The sequence below is a fragment of the Phascolarctos cinereus genome, unplaced genomic scaffold (assembly GCF_003287225.1).
Source record: "Phascolarctos cinereus isolate Bilbo 61053 unplaced genomic scaffold, phaCin_HiC Scaffold_2;HRSCAF=192, whole genome shotgun sequence".
NCBI lineage: Eukaryota > Metazoa > Chordata > Mammalia > Diprotodontia > Phascolarctidae > Phascolarctos > Phascolarctos cinereus.
The window spans coordinates 408,109,099-408,125,340 of record NW_027555625.1 but is presented as its reverse complement, the minus strand read 5'-3'; the positions used below and the strand labels follow the sequence as shown (position 1 = coordinate 408,125,340).

The window sequence follows — 16,242 nt, the reverse complement described above, 5'->3', positions numbered from 1 at the left end:
AAAATTTTTTTTCAAAAGAAGTATGTACACATGAGGGATGCTCTGACAAAGAAGAGAATAGGAGATTGACTTGGGATGCTGCTTAATGATCCAGAAGTTAGCCAGAGAATGTACAGGCCGAAAAGCCCTTAATCTATCCCAGGGGTTTTCCCTGTATTCCAGCTTCATTCTTTTCCACCTCTGCAACCCTTTCTCCCTTAGAGCTGCTGTGCAAGTTGTCTTCTCTGCTCATTGCATTCATGTTAGGTTTTCAAGCTGGAAGGGATCTTAGAGATAATTTAACCCATCTACATCATTTTAAAGCAGAGAAAACTAAGGAGTAAGGAAAAGAGACTTATGCTCTTTCTACTACACCTTCTCCATCCTTTTCCTTCACCTTTTTCCCCAACAACCTCCATGTTTTTCCTTAGAGACCCAACCCACAATAGAGTATTTTTGAGTGCGTGTGTGAGTGAGAAGAGTGAGGTTTGAACTGGTCCTTGAATAGTGTGGCTTAGTGAGAAGACAATTGGACCTGTAGTAGAGAAGTAGATAAGACCAGGGTTCAAATCCATGATCAGCCATTTATTATCTACTTGGCAAATCATTCATTTAACTTCTCTGGGCCTCAATTTCCTAATTTACAAAAAAAGAGGGGATTGGATTAGATAACTTTTTAGATCCCATCCAGCCCTGAATCTACAATCCTATATATTTCTATAGGAAGAGCTTGACATCCAAAGTCTTCCACACTCTGGTTCTACCCCACCTATCTATCATTCTTAATCAATATTATTTCCTTTCACACAGTCTACAGTCTAGACAAACTGGCCTCCTTACTTTTTTTTGAACTCTGTCTCTCACCTCCATGTCTTTGTATTTGTTGTCCGCCATGTCTGCCATTCCTTCCTCAACTCTTCCTTAGAATTCTTAGCTTTCTTTCAGGCTCAGTTCAGATGCTATCTCCTTAAAGAAGCCTTTTTACAATTCCTGTTCCTTTCTCTACCTCCTCCTTGTTAAGTGTTCTTAATATCATTAAATTATGATGTATTTGCTTACCTGTTTATATGTTCTATTCCTTCAAGGGGAACGTAAGCTTCCTGAATGCAGAGATTGTTTAATCTTCATCATTGTATCTCCAGAGCTTAGTAGAGTGGGCTCATAGTAGGCACTTAATAAATGTTTGTCGAGTTGAGTTAAAAAGGAGATTCCAGGTGAGGGAAAGTAGAAAAACAAGGCATCAAAGTAGGAATGTATGTATCTGTATGTTATGTATATGAATTCTACAATGTGTATATGTATAGTGTGTTTGGATGTATGTAGTATGTTTATGTATAGTCTGTAATGTGTATATGAATATACACATATGTCCGTGTGTAGTGTATATGTGCGCATGTTTATAACGTGGATGGGCATAGTGTACTGTGTGTGCACGTAGTGTTATATATGTGTGTGTGTGGTGTGTGCATGTGTGTAGTATGAGTGTGTATAGAATGTTTGGGTATACTATTAGTATGCATAGGAATGTGCAGATTTATATATGTGTATGTTTGTGGTATCTTTGTAGTGTATATATGGGTGTAGTGCGTGTATGTGTGTGTGTAAGAGGTGGGAAGGATCTTATAAATTAGTCCAACCCATTCATTTTTACAAATGAGAAAGTATGACTTTGTCAGGGTCACATAGATAGACAGAGAGACAGATAGAAAGATAGACAGACAGATAGCTAGCTAGATAGAAAGATAGGTAGATAGCTAGATGAAAGATAGGCAGAAAGACAGACAGACAGAGACAGACAGATAGACAGACAGACAGACAGACAGACAGACAGACAGACAGACAGACAGATAGATAGATAGATAGATAGATAGATAGATAGATAGATGTTAGGGATCTGTAAGGATGTAGAGGGCCACAGGCTGTTCATGAGGTCTCACTGATGGGCGGAGGCCCCTCTCAGGGGGTGCTGATCTATGAGCAAAGGTCGCTTGGTTAGGTGCTCCATTCTATGGATCTTTAACAATCTTTAACTCCTAGTTATTGTATGGTCATTAGCAGTCTGTTCTGTGATTGGAGTCAAATGCATGAGCTCCACGTCATCCTGACTTGAGAAGAAGTTCCTGTTACTTTACTACTTAAGTGAATGCTTTGTTAAAATTAAACAGAGTTGCTTCCATCCTGCGTCCCACCTCATCAATGCGCATTGGAGATATAAGATCAAGCTGGTCTTGATTCTTTGGGTGATTGGGAAATCCTAGGTCCTAGGTAGGCTCTGTAACCCAGTGAACTAGTTGTGCACAACAGATAGATAGATAGATAGATAGGTACAGCAAGCGAGCATTTATTAAGTGCTTGCCATGTGCCCTGGCACTGTGCTGAGTGGCTGGAGATACTAATACAAGCAAGCAGGACAGTTTTGGCCTTCAACCAGCTTATCTTTTTTTTTAAATGAGGAAACACAATACATAAAAGGGAACTGAAAAGAGGGATGGGGAACAGGTTGGCCTGGCCAGGGGAGATGGTTGGGAAGTGGAGCAGAAGTCTGATTCTCAGCAATAAGAGTCAAAAGCGCCTCTCAGAGTCCAGGGACCCCAGGGCAGAGGCCAAGTTTGCAGTGGAGGAAGGTGAGGATGACAGGTAGAGTGGCGCAGTCCGGTGAAGAGTTGATTGGGGCATCGACAGTGAATGATATTTATTCTAAACTGCAGGACTTTGGGCGGCATCTAGCCCTACCCTTTTATTTTGCAGGTGAGGAAGCTCTGTGACCCAGAAAGGGGAAGATGCTCATTCTCATCGTCATCTTCTGCTTCTTCCAGCCCTGGTCCAGGATACCCAAGGTAAAATCATTTCCCTTGCTTTCTCCCACTTCCCTGCCCAGGAGGCTAAGAGTTGTCTATTTCTTGAAGGTAAAGAACTCTTTGTTTAGGGGGAAGAGAGAAGACGGGTCTTTTAGAGAGTCAAATTTGTGGGCAACCTTAGGAACCCCTGGGGTCTGGTGATGAGTCCTTCCTTCCCCAGACAGTAACGTGGTGCAGAGAATTTAGGGATGCCTTACTTAGGCAGAGACAGCCGCTACTGGGGGTTCCCCTTTTGTCCTCGTTATGCTTCACAACCATTACCACAGGATGTTGGCATCACAAGTTTAATGGGCCCCACTCTGACGTTGCTCCAGGTCTGGCCAAGTGACTGGTGTCAGACTTAGGGATCTCCCTGGTGCTGCCTTTTCTTCCAGCATTTGTGACAGCTCTGGGGAGGGGGCTGGACATCTAGTCCCATCCTGAGAACCTCACTATCGTCTGAGTCTGCTTTGGATCATATCTGGACAACACTACAAGTCTCACTCAACCCAGAAGTTTGCAGTCCCACCCACTGCTACACATACCAGCCTATCTCGCCAACTAGTCAGAGTCAAGTTGGGGGAGAAGGCCAGAGGGCTATATAGATAAGGAAAACTGAGGCTCAGTGAGATTAGGTGACTTAGAAATTGTGAGATTTCATTGCATGCCCTGTTAGCGTGGCTGAGGTTGTGGCTGGTTTTTCTTTTGGTTACTCTTTTCTCTTTCCTTTGAAATCCTTGTTACAAGGGAGGACTTGCTGGAGACGTGAGAGGTATGCACGTATTCAGAAATGGAGGTGACGTAGAAAAGTCAGTAAAAAAAAAGAATGAGTTTAAAAATCACAAGAATTAGAGCTGCATAGGACCTTAGAGATCTTTTCCCCGAATCCCAGTCATTTTAACAGATGAGGAAACCGAGGCTCAGGAACACTCAGTGACTTCTCCAAGGTTAGCCAAGATTCTTCAGTTTTTTCAGGCCCATTTTTCTCCACATGCCTTCATATTCCAGAGAGCCCCAAGAAGACTAGGGCAGATCTAAAATGCTTTAGCTGGAATGCCAGAAAGCTTCCAGGATGCCCTGGTACCCTGGAAGGTGCTGTGCATCATTCCCTTTACAGGTCAGATGTCCTTAGAGGGAAAAAATGTTGTCATTGACCGAATTGTTATTTAGTGAGACTACATAATAGACTTTTCTGCCATCTGCTGGGCCCAGAAGAACAACGTTGCTCTGTTGCCCTGCTTTAAATAGCAGCTGTCTCCAGACCGATGCATCACTCCCTCATTCATTCATTCATTCATTCATTCATTCTCTCATTCCTCAGTATTCCCATGGCCACCACCCCAGGATAGGCCTTCATTACCCCACCCACCTGAACGATTGCAGTAGCCTCCTAACATGTCATCCACCCCCACTCTCTCCCCCGCCAATCCATCCTTCATACCTGTCATCATGTCACCTGGTCACGTCACTCCACCGCTCATAACCCAACAATGATTCCTTATTTCCTAACGACGGCGATGCAGTCACTTTTACCTGGCGTTCAAGCCCTCCCACAGTCTGTCACTAGTCTGGTCTCTGTCCCCTACCCCTGCCCCCGAACTCTCCTGTCTCCATTAACTTGCTTCACCGTGCCTAGAATGCCCTTCCTTACCTCCTTTGCCTAATGAATTCCTATGCATCCTTTAAGGCCCAGCTCAAAAGCCACCTTTTCCTGGAAGTCTTCTTTGATTCCCCCTTCCCCACTTTGGACCTGCCATGAGGCTTTGTTTGCAGCTCTTTACTGCGCTCACCATGGATTGGTTCGTACCATAATTATTCCTGGGCAGTTCAGACCTCCCACCCTGTCCCTTCTCCCATTCTTCCTCTGCTCCTCTCAGTCTAGACTCTAAGATACACTAGGACCAGGACAAAGACTTAGCTTTTCCAGAGCCCCTACGTGCTGCATGCACACTGCAGACTGTTATTAAATGTTTATTTGTTTTAAAAATAAGTTTTTATTGGCAGTTTCTGTTTCTTTTATCACCATATTTATCCTAAATATCCCCACCCCCACCACTGCCTAAGCCATCTAATAGAATGAATAATATTTTTTAGAGAGAGAAAAAAAGTCAGAACCACTGATCAATAGATTGAAAAAGTCAGAAAACCCCTTCAATGTGTAAAAACCTGTGGACATCCTATCTCCGTGAGGGAGTGGGCTGGGGGTGTCTTCTCATATCTCTTCCTTTGAGGCCCTGTTTGATCTTTAGAATTGTGTTGCATTTACTTTTGATTGAGGCGATGTCATTCTTTCCATTTACATTATTATAGTCATTGTGTAGATTGTTTTCTTGGCTCTTCTTCCTTCTTTCTGCATCAGCTCATGTAGATCTTTTTTTTTTTTTGGCCTGGCAATGGGGTTAAGTGACTTGCCCAGGGTCATTCAGCTAGTAAGTGTCAAGTGTCTGAGGCCAGATTTGAACTCAGGTCCTCCTGACGCCAGGGCTGGTGCTCCATCCACTGCACCACCTAGCTGCTTCTCACGTAGATCTTTTTTTTTTTCAGGCAATTGGGGGTTAAGTGACTTGCCCAGGGTCACACAGCTAGTAAGTGTCAAGTGTTTTGGTCTGAGGCCGGATTTGAACTCAGGTAACCGCTCTATCCACTGCGCCACCTCGCTGCCCCCACATAGATCTTTCCATGCTCCTCTGTATTCATCACACACATCATTTCTTACAGCACGGCAAAGTTTCATTACATTCCCATGCCACAGTTTGTTTGGCTATTCCCCAGCTGATGGGCATCTACTTCATAAATGTTTGCTGAATGACATTGCTTCCGACAGATCTTTTTACTTCATGTGTCCTCTCTGAGATGGAGAAGACAACATAATACAACAAACACTGATTCAGCATGTAAAGAGCGTTACACTAGGCACTGGGGGGAAGTACAGAACCGAGCTATGACGCAGCCTTGTCCTCTTGGTATTCATGATCTAGAGAGGGAGAAGGCATGAGCACATCTGAATATGATTTCTAAGATTACACAAATGCAGTAGAAGGCATGTTGAATTTGAAGTCAGAGAACTTGGGATCAGATCCTGACTGTTTTGCCAACAAACTGTGTAACTCTGGGAAATTCATCTAACCTCTTTGGGGCTCAGTTTGTAAAATGGAAATCATGATTATCATGGCGGGGGTGGAGGGAGGTAGGGGGCGGGTGGAATGATTCAACCCTGAGTCCAGCTCTATCTATCCATTATGTCACACTACCTCTCAGATGTACGCATGAGATTATTCTGCTAGTGGTAGCAGTAAGAAGTTTACAAAGGATATAGGTAGGTGGGGAGAGTGTGGAGATAGACAGACTTATAAGAAAACTGCTGCAATAGTTCAATGTGATGAGGAGGGCCTGGAGTACTAGAAGCAGGAATGGAGAGGATGCTGTACCATTTTTGAAGGTGGAATTGACAGGGCTTGGTTTAAAAAAAAATGGTACATGCTTCTATGGTATTTCTCAGTTCTCAGTCATTTTCACAACACATTTGTGTGAATAAGAAGCATATATTGGTGTAGTTTCTTCTACAGATGGGTAAACTGAGTCACAGAACCTGAAAGTGACTGACTGAAGCCCACATGGGGAGTTCATCTTGGCCTTAGCCAGTAGCCTGTTATAGTTCACACTGCTAAATTTCCTTGATCCATAGCCTCGAATTAGATTTGAGGCTTCTGTAAGGAAAACTTGCTAAAAATTCAGGGATTCAAAAGCAGAAGAGGCTGCTTTGTAAGGTAGTGAATGTCCCATTACTGAAGATCCTTGAAGAGAGCACAGCTGACCACCTGCAGAAGGGATTCCCATTGACATATGAGTTGGACTAGATTCCTTCTTTGGGTTCATAGGATTTCAGACTTTAGGAGACGTTGGAGATCATTACATCCAGCTCTCTCATTTCCAAATGAGGAAATTGAGCCTTGAGGGAATGCCTTGCCCAAGGTTATATTGGTGGTGAGTCACAGAGCCCACTCCGATTCTGTGAATGCAGGGTGATCGGGGTGGTTGGGGTGGTCTCAGGATGCTGCAGCTGCTCTGAGGCTCCTCCTCAGACTTGGACCCATCACTCAAGAGGCTCACAAGCACAATGGCTCAAGAAGAGAGACAGAGGCTCTCTCCATCAACAGAGGGTTGATTGAGGTGAAGCCACCCTGCCAGGCCTCAAGCTCTCTCCTGCAATTCAGAGAGAAGGGATTCAAAGAGAGAGCCCCAAGTAAGAAGACATTTCCTGGATGGGCTGTTGAATTAAAAGAGGGTTTGCCAAGCCACCCATTCCCTAAGGACTGGGTAAGGACAGTAGGAGAATAATCTGATTCTGAGGCACACCCATGGGTGACATCATGACAACAGATGAGCCGTGGGCAGAACTTCCCCAAGGCTACTGGGATGTAAAGATTTGTCAAGCCCAATGATTAATCAATCAACCTAAGATTTCATCAGTGTGGGGGGTCCCTCTAAGGCTGACCCTAGTAGATGATTTCATGAATTGCTAGGCCAAAGAAAATGATCACCTACTAGCCAATCTCTGGTGACAGATGGGCCTCTCTACACTTAGCTAGACCGGTCCTTTGGTCCAGACACAACTTACCATGTGACCCGTGCTCGGACATATGTTTTGCTTGATTAGCTGAAAATGCCAGAACCTGTTCTTGACTGACATAGTCTTTAATGGTTCAGGGTCAACTCCATGCCATCATGAGACATCAGACCACTTAGATGGAGGAATGAAATCCACTAGCAAATATTTATGGAAAACATCATTAAGCTCTTCATACCCTTTGACTCAAAAATTCCTACTATTGACATACACTATACCCCAAAGAAGTTAATGATAGGAAGGTCTTATAAATAATAAAATAGTCATAGCAACACTCCTCGTCATAGTAAAACAAGGCAAAAAACTAGAGGCAAAGTATATGTCCATTGATCAGAGAATGACTGAATAAATAGTGATATACAAATGTAGGAGAATATTATCGACCACAAGAAATGATGGAAATGAAGATTTCAGAGAAACTTGGGAAGACTCATATGAACCAAGACAGAGTGAGGTAAGAAGGCCTAATAGAACAACAGTGGCTACAATACCTAAAAGAAAACAACTCTGAAGGGACTCAGGACTTAGATTGAGGTAATGAACAATCTTGACCCTAGAGGAACTGATGATGAAACATGCTTCCCACTGAATGGGGGGATCTGAATGGAGGATCTGCTGCCAGACGTGCTCAAAATATACATTTGTTTTGTTACAAGAGGAGGTTCTATTGATGGGTTAGTATTAGGAAATGACAACTTAGAAAAAAAAAGCATTATGTAGCATTTTAAATAGTATTGAGCATCTAAATATGTGCAAGGGGCTGTGGAAAAGGAGATAAAAAGAAATGTAAGATAGTTGCTGCTCATAGTGGACTTCAAATCTACCATGAGGTAATCATGAAATTTTAGACCTGTGAACATTAGTTTGGGGAGCCATACTATAGAGTTGCCATCTTAACTTCTCTTTTCAGATATCTTTTGTACTCACATAGTTTTCATTTCCAAATTTATCCCCCTCCATCCTACCTAATCAACATATCAACTTTGTGAGACAGAACACATAACATATTTCAGACCCACAGGAACCTCCTTTCCCACCCTCCCCCACCCCGCCCATCTCTGAAAAGAGAGAAAGGAGACCAGTTTGATCATTATAATTGTACAGAATTCAGTTCTTGTTTATTGTTCTTTTTCTTTATATCTCTGTAGTTATTATGCATATTGTTTCCCCAGCTCTGCTTGTTTTATTCTGAATCGGTTCTTATCAGTCTCCCCAAGTTTCCAAATTTGTCATATTTATTATGTTTTTAAAGACATGCTATCGCATGACCTTAGTATACAACAAATTAGCTTAGCTACTTTCCAATCAGTGACTGAGATGTTCAGAATACTGCAAAGAGGGGAAAACTTCTAAAAGAATGAGAAATATCACATATGGTATTGTTAACCAAGATAGGTGACCAAGAAGATATAGAAACTATTGACCCATGTGCCTACTTTTTACCTATATAAAATCTTTGACACTGGCCCATATTATAATGAGGATAGCTTTGATGAACCGTGAAAGGGAACAGGCAGGCTTTCTCACATGTTTCTCTACAGCAGATCATATCTTAACAGTTACATAATTGACTGAGATGTAGGGCAAATACAAAAGAATTCTTCTGGGGTTGAGTCAAAGAGAGCAACATGAATGAGCAAGCAGGTTAGCCATGTCTTTAGGGAAGTTGATGGTTGAGCCCTGGCTAAGTGTGAAGGTTCCAAAGCTGAGGATAGATGTAGACTATATCCCTGCACCTATATCAAAGGGCAGCAAGTCAGGGGGATAGGATCTTCTCTCTGTCCCCCGTCAAGTGTCCATTTCATCGGAGCTACTGGACCAGTAGGAGCCACTTCATCCACAGATGCAAGCAATTTGTTTTTCCTTTCGTTGTAGATGGCTGCTGCTGCTGTTTGTTCTTCGTTCTTGAAGAGGACCGCGACCTCAGGAAGGTGATGCCATGACAGGTCAGTGAATTGGATTGAAATGAGAGTCACCAGCCTCGGTTTCACCTCCGGAGCCGCCTGGGTCCAGTGGCCAGATATAGATCAGGACAACCAGAGATGGCCCCAGATGCAGTGGGAGACCGTGGCCTTTTCAACTAAGGTTTTTAACAGGTCTCAGTTTGACTAAGGCAAAGACTATTCTGTGATTAAGACTTAATAAAAATGAGGCAAAGAATGGCCTCTTTAAAAAAAAATAGATGTGGGAGGGGAAGACCCTCAGGGTTTCTGGCCAAAACAGAAACAGCTGCCATTTATATTCATTCTGAGCCAATCAGGGCCCAAACAATGACCAGCTAAGACCTTATTGGCCAATCAATGAGAGGCAGAGTGATTTGGGGTTAAGGCTGGACTTTAAGAGAAAAGAAAAAAGAAAATTTTCAGCCATTGAAGATATATATTCCTTCTAGGAAGAACACCTGCAGGTAAGGGTGTGATACCCTATGTGGACAGAGGGAAAGAAAGAAAGAAAAAGAGAAAGGAGAGAGAGAGAGAGAGAGAGAGAGAGAGCGAGAGAGAGCACCCCTAGTGGCCAGCTTCTTTTCTGCTTACAGAGGTTGCTGTTTGTCGTTCATTCTTGAAGAGGACCATGACGTCAGGGAGGTGACGCCATGTCGATTAATATCTATCCACTAATATATCTATATCCATAACTATACATCCATAGAGGATTCCATGATTGGTGTCACCATAGAGATGACTTTGTTCAGTGATCCCTGGTTATCAATATGAGGCAAGGTATAAAAGAAGGAGAAAACCAGGAGCCAAAGGCATTTGTGTTAGATATCCTTTAGGAAAGTGGAAAAGTCCAAATGGAAGAAGATCCTCTCAGTTAGTGAGAAGCATGGTATAATGGAAAAAGACACTGAGCCATCTCCGGTCATCTTGATCTATATCTAGCCACTGGACCCAGATGGCTCTGGAGGAGAATGTGAGGCTGGTGACTTTGCACGGCCCTTCCTCACTTAAATCCAATTCAATTGCCAGTCATGGCATCATCTTCCTGATGTCATGGTCCTCTTCAAGAATGAAGGACAAACTACCCACACAACCACAACGATGGAAAGAGGACTTGGGCTTTGGAATTGGGAGGGATCTGGAGTAAAATTTCCTCTCCAACGCTTCCTACCTGTGTGACCAGGGGCTCGTCCCTTAACGTCCCTGAGCCTATTTCTTAATATACAAAATGAGGGAAATGATACTTATCAAGCCTACCTCGCAAGGTGGTTGCTAAGGAAATTGCATGTATAAAGTGCTTTGCAAACCTAAGTGGGTGATGCTAATTTCAGCTATTATTAGCAATCTCCCCTGTTTGTGGATACCATATTACATTAAACCTTGGGATACTGCAAAGCTTCCTCATTAATATTTGTAGCTTAAGAGAAAATGATCTAGCAATCAACACAGCAAAAACCAAGTAGATGAAGCCTGCACATTGCCCTGATTATAAGATGTAATTGGATAGACAGTCCCTTAGGTTAGTCCATCAGTGTCTCTATCAGGGGCAAGAACTGCAGATGGTCAATGAACTGGGCTCAGAATTGAATTAAGAGGAAGAGAGGGAGCTGGATTGCACTGGGGATATTGTACAGTGCTTTCAATGAAATCAAACTGCTTCCTGCTGCCAAAGCACATCCCTTTAATGTCAGTAGTCTTCTGATGATGTTATATGTTATTATAACAGTAATAACAACTAATAGGCCCAGTGGGCCTTGGTTACTTGCCCTCCTCCTTTACACCAATGGGCTCTCTAAGCTCTGGATTCACAAATGTACACAAAGTTTAATTGGTGGGGTGGTGGTAAGGAAGGAGACTGGTCCAAAAGAGAGAGGTTATGCCCTCTTTTCTCACACTTTAGCTTCCTTACACCACCATCCTAGAACCCTAGGGAAAAATCACCTAGAACTTACCTTTGACTTATGTCTAGGACCTCCTCAAAAGGGAGGAGTAGAAAGGTACTCAAATCAAGAACAAGACAGCTATTTTTTCCTTCACACAAAAGAAAGCTTAATATAAGAAACCCACAAGTATGCATTAATGAAGACAAAATAGCATATAGTAAACTTAGTGGTACTATGAAATTCTCCCAGGAGGTTTGGACTTGAAATGATAAAAATATAAATCAGTTTGCAGGACTGTCAAATTGGCACTTCACATTTTACCTCCGTTCCGCACTCTTTCCCTCAAGGTCCATGGCTTCTGGTGAGCCAAGCTGGGGGTTGAGCTTATCTTTCTCTTGGTGGTCATCTTCCCCAAGAAGCACAGAATAATTGTCGGGGACTCACCATCCAAAGGACAGTGGAGAGGTGCATGGTGGGTGTAAGTAGGCTTCAGGATGATAATTTGAAAACAAGAAGAGTCTTCAGTACCTAACACAACGTCGGGCTAACGAATACTTGTTGATTGGCATAGAGGTACTTAATAAAACATATTGCCTATACATAAACCATCACTTGGAGAAGGAAACTGGAAACCACTCCAGCATCTTTGCCAAGAAAACCCCAGATGGAGCCATGAAGAGTTGGACAGGACTGAAACCATTGAGCCAAGCCATTACTACTCTATATGAAACAATGAATATGGAGAAGACAGAAAAGCAGAGGAAGACTAAATGACTAAACTATTCTGAGTATTATAAATACTCAAATCAACTACAAAGGACCTATAAAGGACAATGCTGTCCACCTTCAGAGAAAGAACGGATAAATAGAAGTATGTATAGTATGTTTTTACATGTACCTACATATCTATGTCAAATGATGGGCTTTTATAGTGTGGGGAGGAAAAGGAGGGGAAAAAATAAAAATAAAAAGCACGCAGCAGAGAACAAAAGAAAACTCGGAAAAACAGGGTGGTTATGAAAATGATGTGTATTTACATAGTTTTTGAAAAAAAAGTTAAACAGCATGAAATGGAGATGTATGATATTTAAATTCAAAATGAATTAAAAAATAAAAAAAAAACAACAAAGAAAAGAAGAGAAAATAAACTTCCTTCCTTTCTTGTAGAGGTGAAACACAAGGGGTATGGAATAATGCAGTCAGAGTCAATATGTTGGTTATATTTCCTGACTGCCTCACCCTTTTTTTCTCCTTTTCCCTCTTTTTTTCTATTCTTTTTTTTTTTAAATTTAATAAGAGATATCTGTCTGGAGGAGGGAGAGAAGGACATGTTTGGAAAGTAAGATGTTATAAAAACAAAAGATAACAAGTGTTCTTTAAAAGCCTGTTGACTGAGGCCCTGAAGTGACACTAAAGACGTTATCAAGGATGTGAACTACAGGTAAAGGAACTGGGGAGTCTTATAGGGAGATGTAGAGATAGCCTAATCACTATCCGTAAAATAAGCAACCTTAGCCTCTCTTTTTTTTTTTAATTCCATGGACCTGTTTTTGAAAACCTATGCACTCTGTCTCAGAATAATGTTTTTAAATGCGTAAAATAAAGTATACATGATTACAAAGGAAACAATTATATTGACATACATACATCATTTTATTTTATATATATATATATATATATATATACATGATAATACTTCATAGACTCTAGATTAAGAACTTCTGACTAGAGAATCTCACAAGCATACATTAACAAAGACTTAAAATAGCAAAGAGTAAATAAATGGGAAATAGCTATTCAGTACATGATTTGCACTGTACCTTTCTGCTCCCCCCTTTTGGGAAGGCTGTGTTGTTGTCTGTCCTTTGTTTTTTTCAAAGAGGACCATTGGCATGGCAGGGTGATGTCTTGACTAGCCTGTAAATTGTATTTAAGTGAGGCGGAGTTACACAAAGACAAAATCCTCATTCTCTCTTCCACAGTCACTGAAATCTGGTGGCAAGACAGAATGATGGCCTGGGATGCAGTGGATGACCTTGGCATCTTTGAGGTCTGACCAAGCTCTAAGTGTTCCACAGCTCCTGCTTCAGTTGCTTTCCTGGCTATTGGAACACATTGTTCTCATCCACCCCACCCACCAGGGGATGTCTTTACGGGTTTGGGGTAGATGTTCCCTTAACTCAAGTTTGTGGCCTGTCATTTACCCTCGGCCTGGTCTAGCCTATCTGCTGAGACAGTCGTGTGGTGTGTGCTGGTGTGTAACTATTGCATATGCTACATTTTCTTGGAGCCACAGGTGAGAGCTGAGTACGAGGTAGAGGCCAAAAGTGGATGAGCAGCCCTGAAAAGGGTTTGGTAAGCCCTCATCACAAGTACCAGTCAGCCTTGATCACTCATACCCTCCAGAAAGATTGTAGATATAAGTCAAACCTGGCTCCAGTTCATTGAATAGATACTCTCTAAAGTGTAGGGGACAAGAGTTCAGTTGATATAGTCACGGAAGACCCAGGATGTAATCACAAGATATTAATGAAATGTTAAGTTGACTGTAGAGATGTAGTTATGTTCTAATCCCTTTACTGGGTACAAATATTCCTCCCATTGGGTCAATTAGGAAAAAAGACAATTTATTGAACAAGCAGAAGCATGCCTCTGGGATGTTAATGGTTGAGCCTGGATAAGTTGAGAGTTCCAGAGTTGAAATTATAGACCATAGCCCTGCACCTATTCCAGGGGTCAGCAAGGCAGGAGGAAAGGATCTTCTTTCCTCCTTCCCTTATTGTCCATGATATTGGTAGCCATTGAACCACAAGGAGTCACTGTTATCCACATACTCTGTCTAGATAGACAGGGATACGAGTATTTCGTTTTCTTTTTTTCAACGCTGTGAGCTGTGGGAGGGAAACAAAATGCATTTCTGTTCATAAAAAAAAAACCCAACAAAATTTAATTTAATAAGATACAAAGAGAATAACCTGAGGGGGGAAAAATGACTTCAAGGATTGTGACTCCTGGCAATAGAGAGTCAGGTTGTGGATAACTCTCCATCCCAATTAAAAACAGAAAATAAAACTCTCTTTCAACAAATAAGCATAGTCGAGCAAAACAAATCAGTACAATGTCCGCATCCAAAAACGCATGTGTCTTTCTGCTCTTTGATTCCAGGTGGCCATCCTGGCTGGAAGTTTCTGCGTCTGCTCTTCTCATTATTCTATTAGATATGTGAAAGAGAGTGTACCCCAAGTTTATGGGGGGATGTTTCTTAATTATTATTTTTGTTGTGCCATTTGAGTAAATGCCTTTGATGAGAGTTAATTGAGTCTACTGACTGATTACTAATGGCAGTATATGAGTAGGGGCTGATGAGCTATAGAGTTAGGAGTGAAGCCCTATAGAGTTTCCCCTGGCCACCCTTTGGGGACCAGCCTTCTGGTATTGGGGGAGCAGCCCAGAGGAATGTTTCAGAAGCATTTATAAAAGTTCATAGATAGGAATAGCACAAGAATAGACCTACACTATGGATGTCATTAAAAAATATCAATAATAACTCAAATTTCTAAAACACTTTCCTCAATACTACTCAGTGAGAGCAATAGTATTTCTATTATTATCTCCATTTTACAGGTGAGGAAACTGAGGCTTAGAGAGATGAAGTGAATTATGTCTTTAAATGTGAAGTCTTACTATAGTTATCTCTATTTATGTCCTATCTCCCTACTAGATTGTGAACTCCATGAGGTCAGGGACTGTATACCCATTATAAACTTTATATTTCCTTCAGGACTTAGCACGTCACTCCATCATTTCAGTCATGTCTGTTTCTTTGTGGCCTCATTTGGGGTTTTCTTGGCAAGGATTCTGGAACAGTTTGCCATTTCCTTTTCTAGCTGATTTTATAGATGAAAAAACTGAGGCAAACAGGGTTCAGTGACTTGCCCAGGATCGCACAGCTAGTAAGTGTCCAAGGCCAGATCTGAACCCATGACGATGAGTCTTCTTGACTCTAGGCCTGGCACTCTATCTACTGTGCCACCTAGATGCTCTCTGTACACTACCCGATTTAATTAAAAAGTTTTGGGTCCCACCTGTGTGCAAAGCACTGTGCTCAGCAGTGAGGTAGGTATAGAATTTGGGTGAGACCCAGCTAGCCCCTGCCCTTGTGGCGCTAACAGTTTAGTAAGGGGTACAAGTTATAATGAAAATCATAATGCAAAATTATTCATACTGTAAAATGATCTTTACGGTTTTTTTCCTTTCAGACAATAGAAATTGACCTCTTTCTGGCCTAGAAGGTTCATGGATTTTTGAAATGAATGGGAATTAAATACAACCCTTTTTTGACTGATAAAGAACTGAGCCTAGAAGGAGAAGTGCCGGAATTCCTACAAGAAACAGCAGAACTGGGATTCGGACCCAGGTCCTTTGAATTCTGATCTCTGATGCTTTCTCTTGTGCCACGTTGAATCTTCTTCTGAGGTAGCCTTTGAACATGTGGGAGATAATGCCGAAGCTTCCCAAAGATTAAGAAGCAGAACACTGGCTGAGAAAATGTCAGACACAAATATGCAGATTATGTTTGTAGAGGCAGCAATGCTTGAGTCATTAAAAAGTTGTAAAAAAGACTACAGCTGCATTTCTCTTGCTGTAACATTTTTGTTATTGTTGAACTTGGTTAAAAAAAAAAGTTGGTCCAGTAGGGGCTTAACAAACATTTGTAGAGTCAATGAACAAACACTTTTCCTCTCCGCCTCCCCACACCCTTGCCATCTGCTCATGGTACCTTAGCCCAGTTACCTTTTCGTTATTTCTCTGTATAAAGCGCCCTCTTGTGTCTGACTTCAGACACAACCATCCAAACCCGTCAATGCTATGTTGCTTCATTTGGAGCACCCTCTTGCTGGAACTCCCATGCTGCTGTTTGATTTTTAGCACCCTGTCTTATCTGCATAAAAATGAGATTTTTGTCATTCCGTGTT

General features: G+C 41.9%; 1 long non-coding RNA gene across 5 annotated transcripts; it reads left to right on the top strand.

The window, feature by feature from the left end:
• The first annotated feature begins 2,156 nt into the window (after positions 1-2,156).
• On the top strand, positions 2,157-15,893 carry LOC110196093 (uncharacterized). Of its 5 annotated transcripts, none has more exons than XR_013484894.1 (5): positions 2,157-2,244; positions 2,707-2,816; positions 5,361-5,444; positions 9,319-9,389; positions 15,526-15,893. It is a non-coding gene; the product is annotated as an uncharacterized LOC110196093 (long non-coding RNA). The 5 variants fall into 5 exon arrangements; XR_013484895.1 differs by lacking the exon at positions 15,526-15,893 and adding an exon at positions 11,614-12,836; XR_013484898.1 differs by having other exon boundaries at positions 2,163-2,244; positions 2,728-2,816.
• Positions 15,894-16,242: the final 349 nt, after the last annotated feature.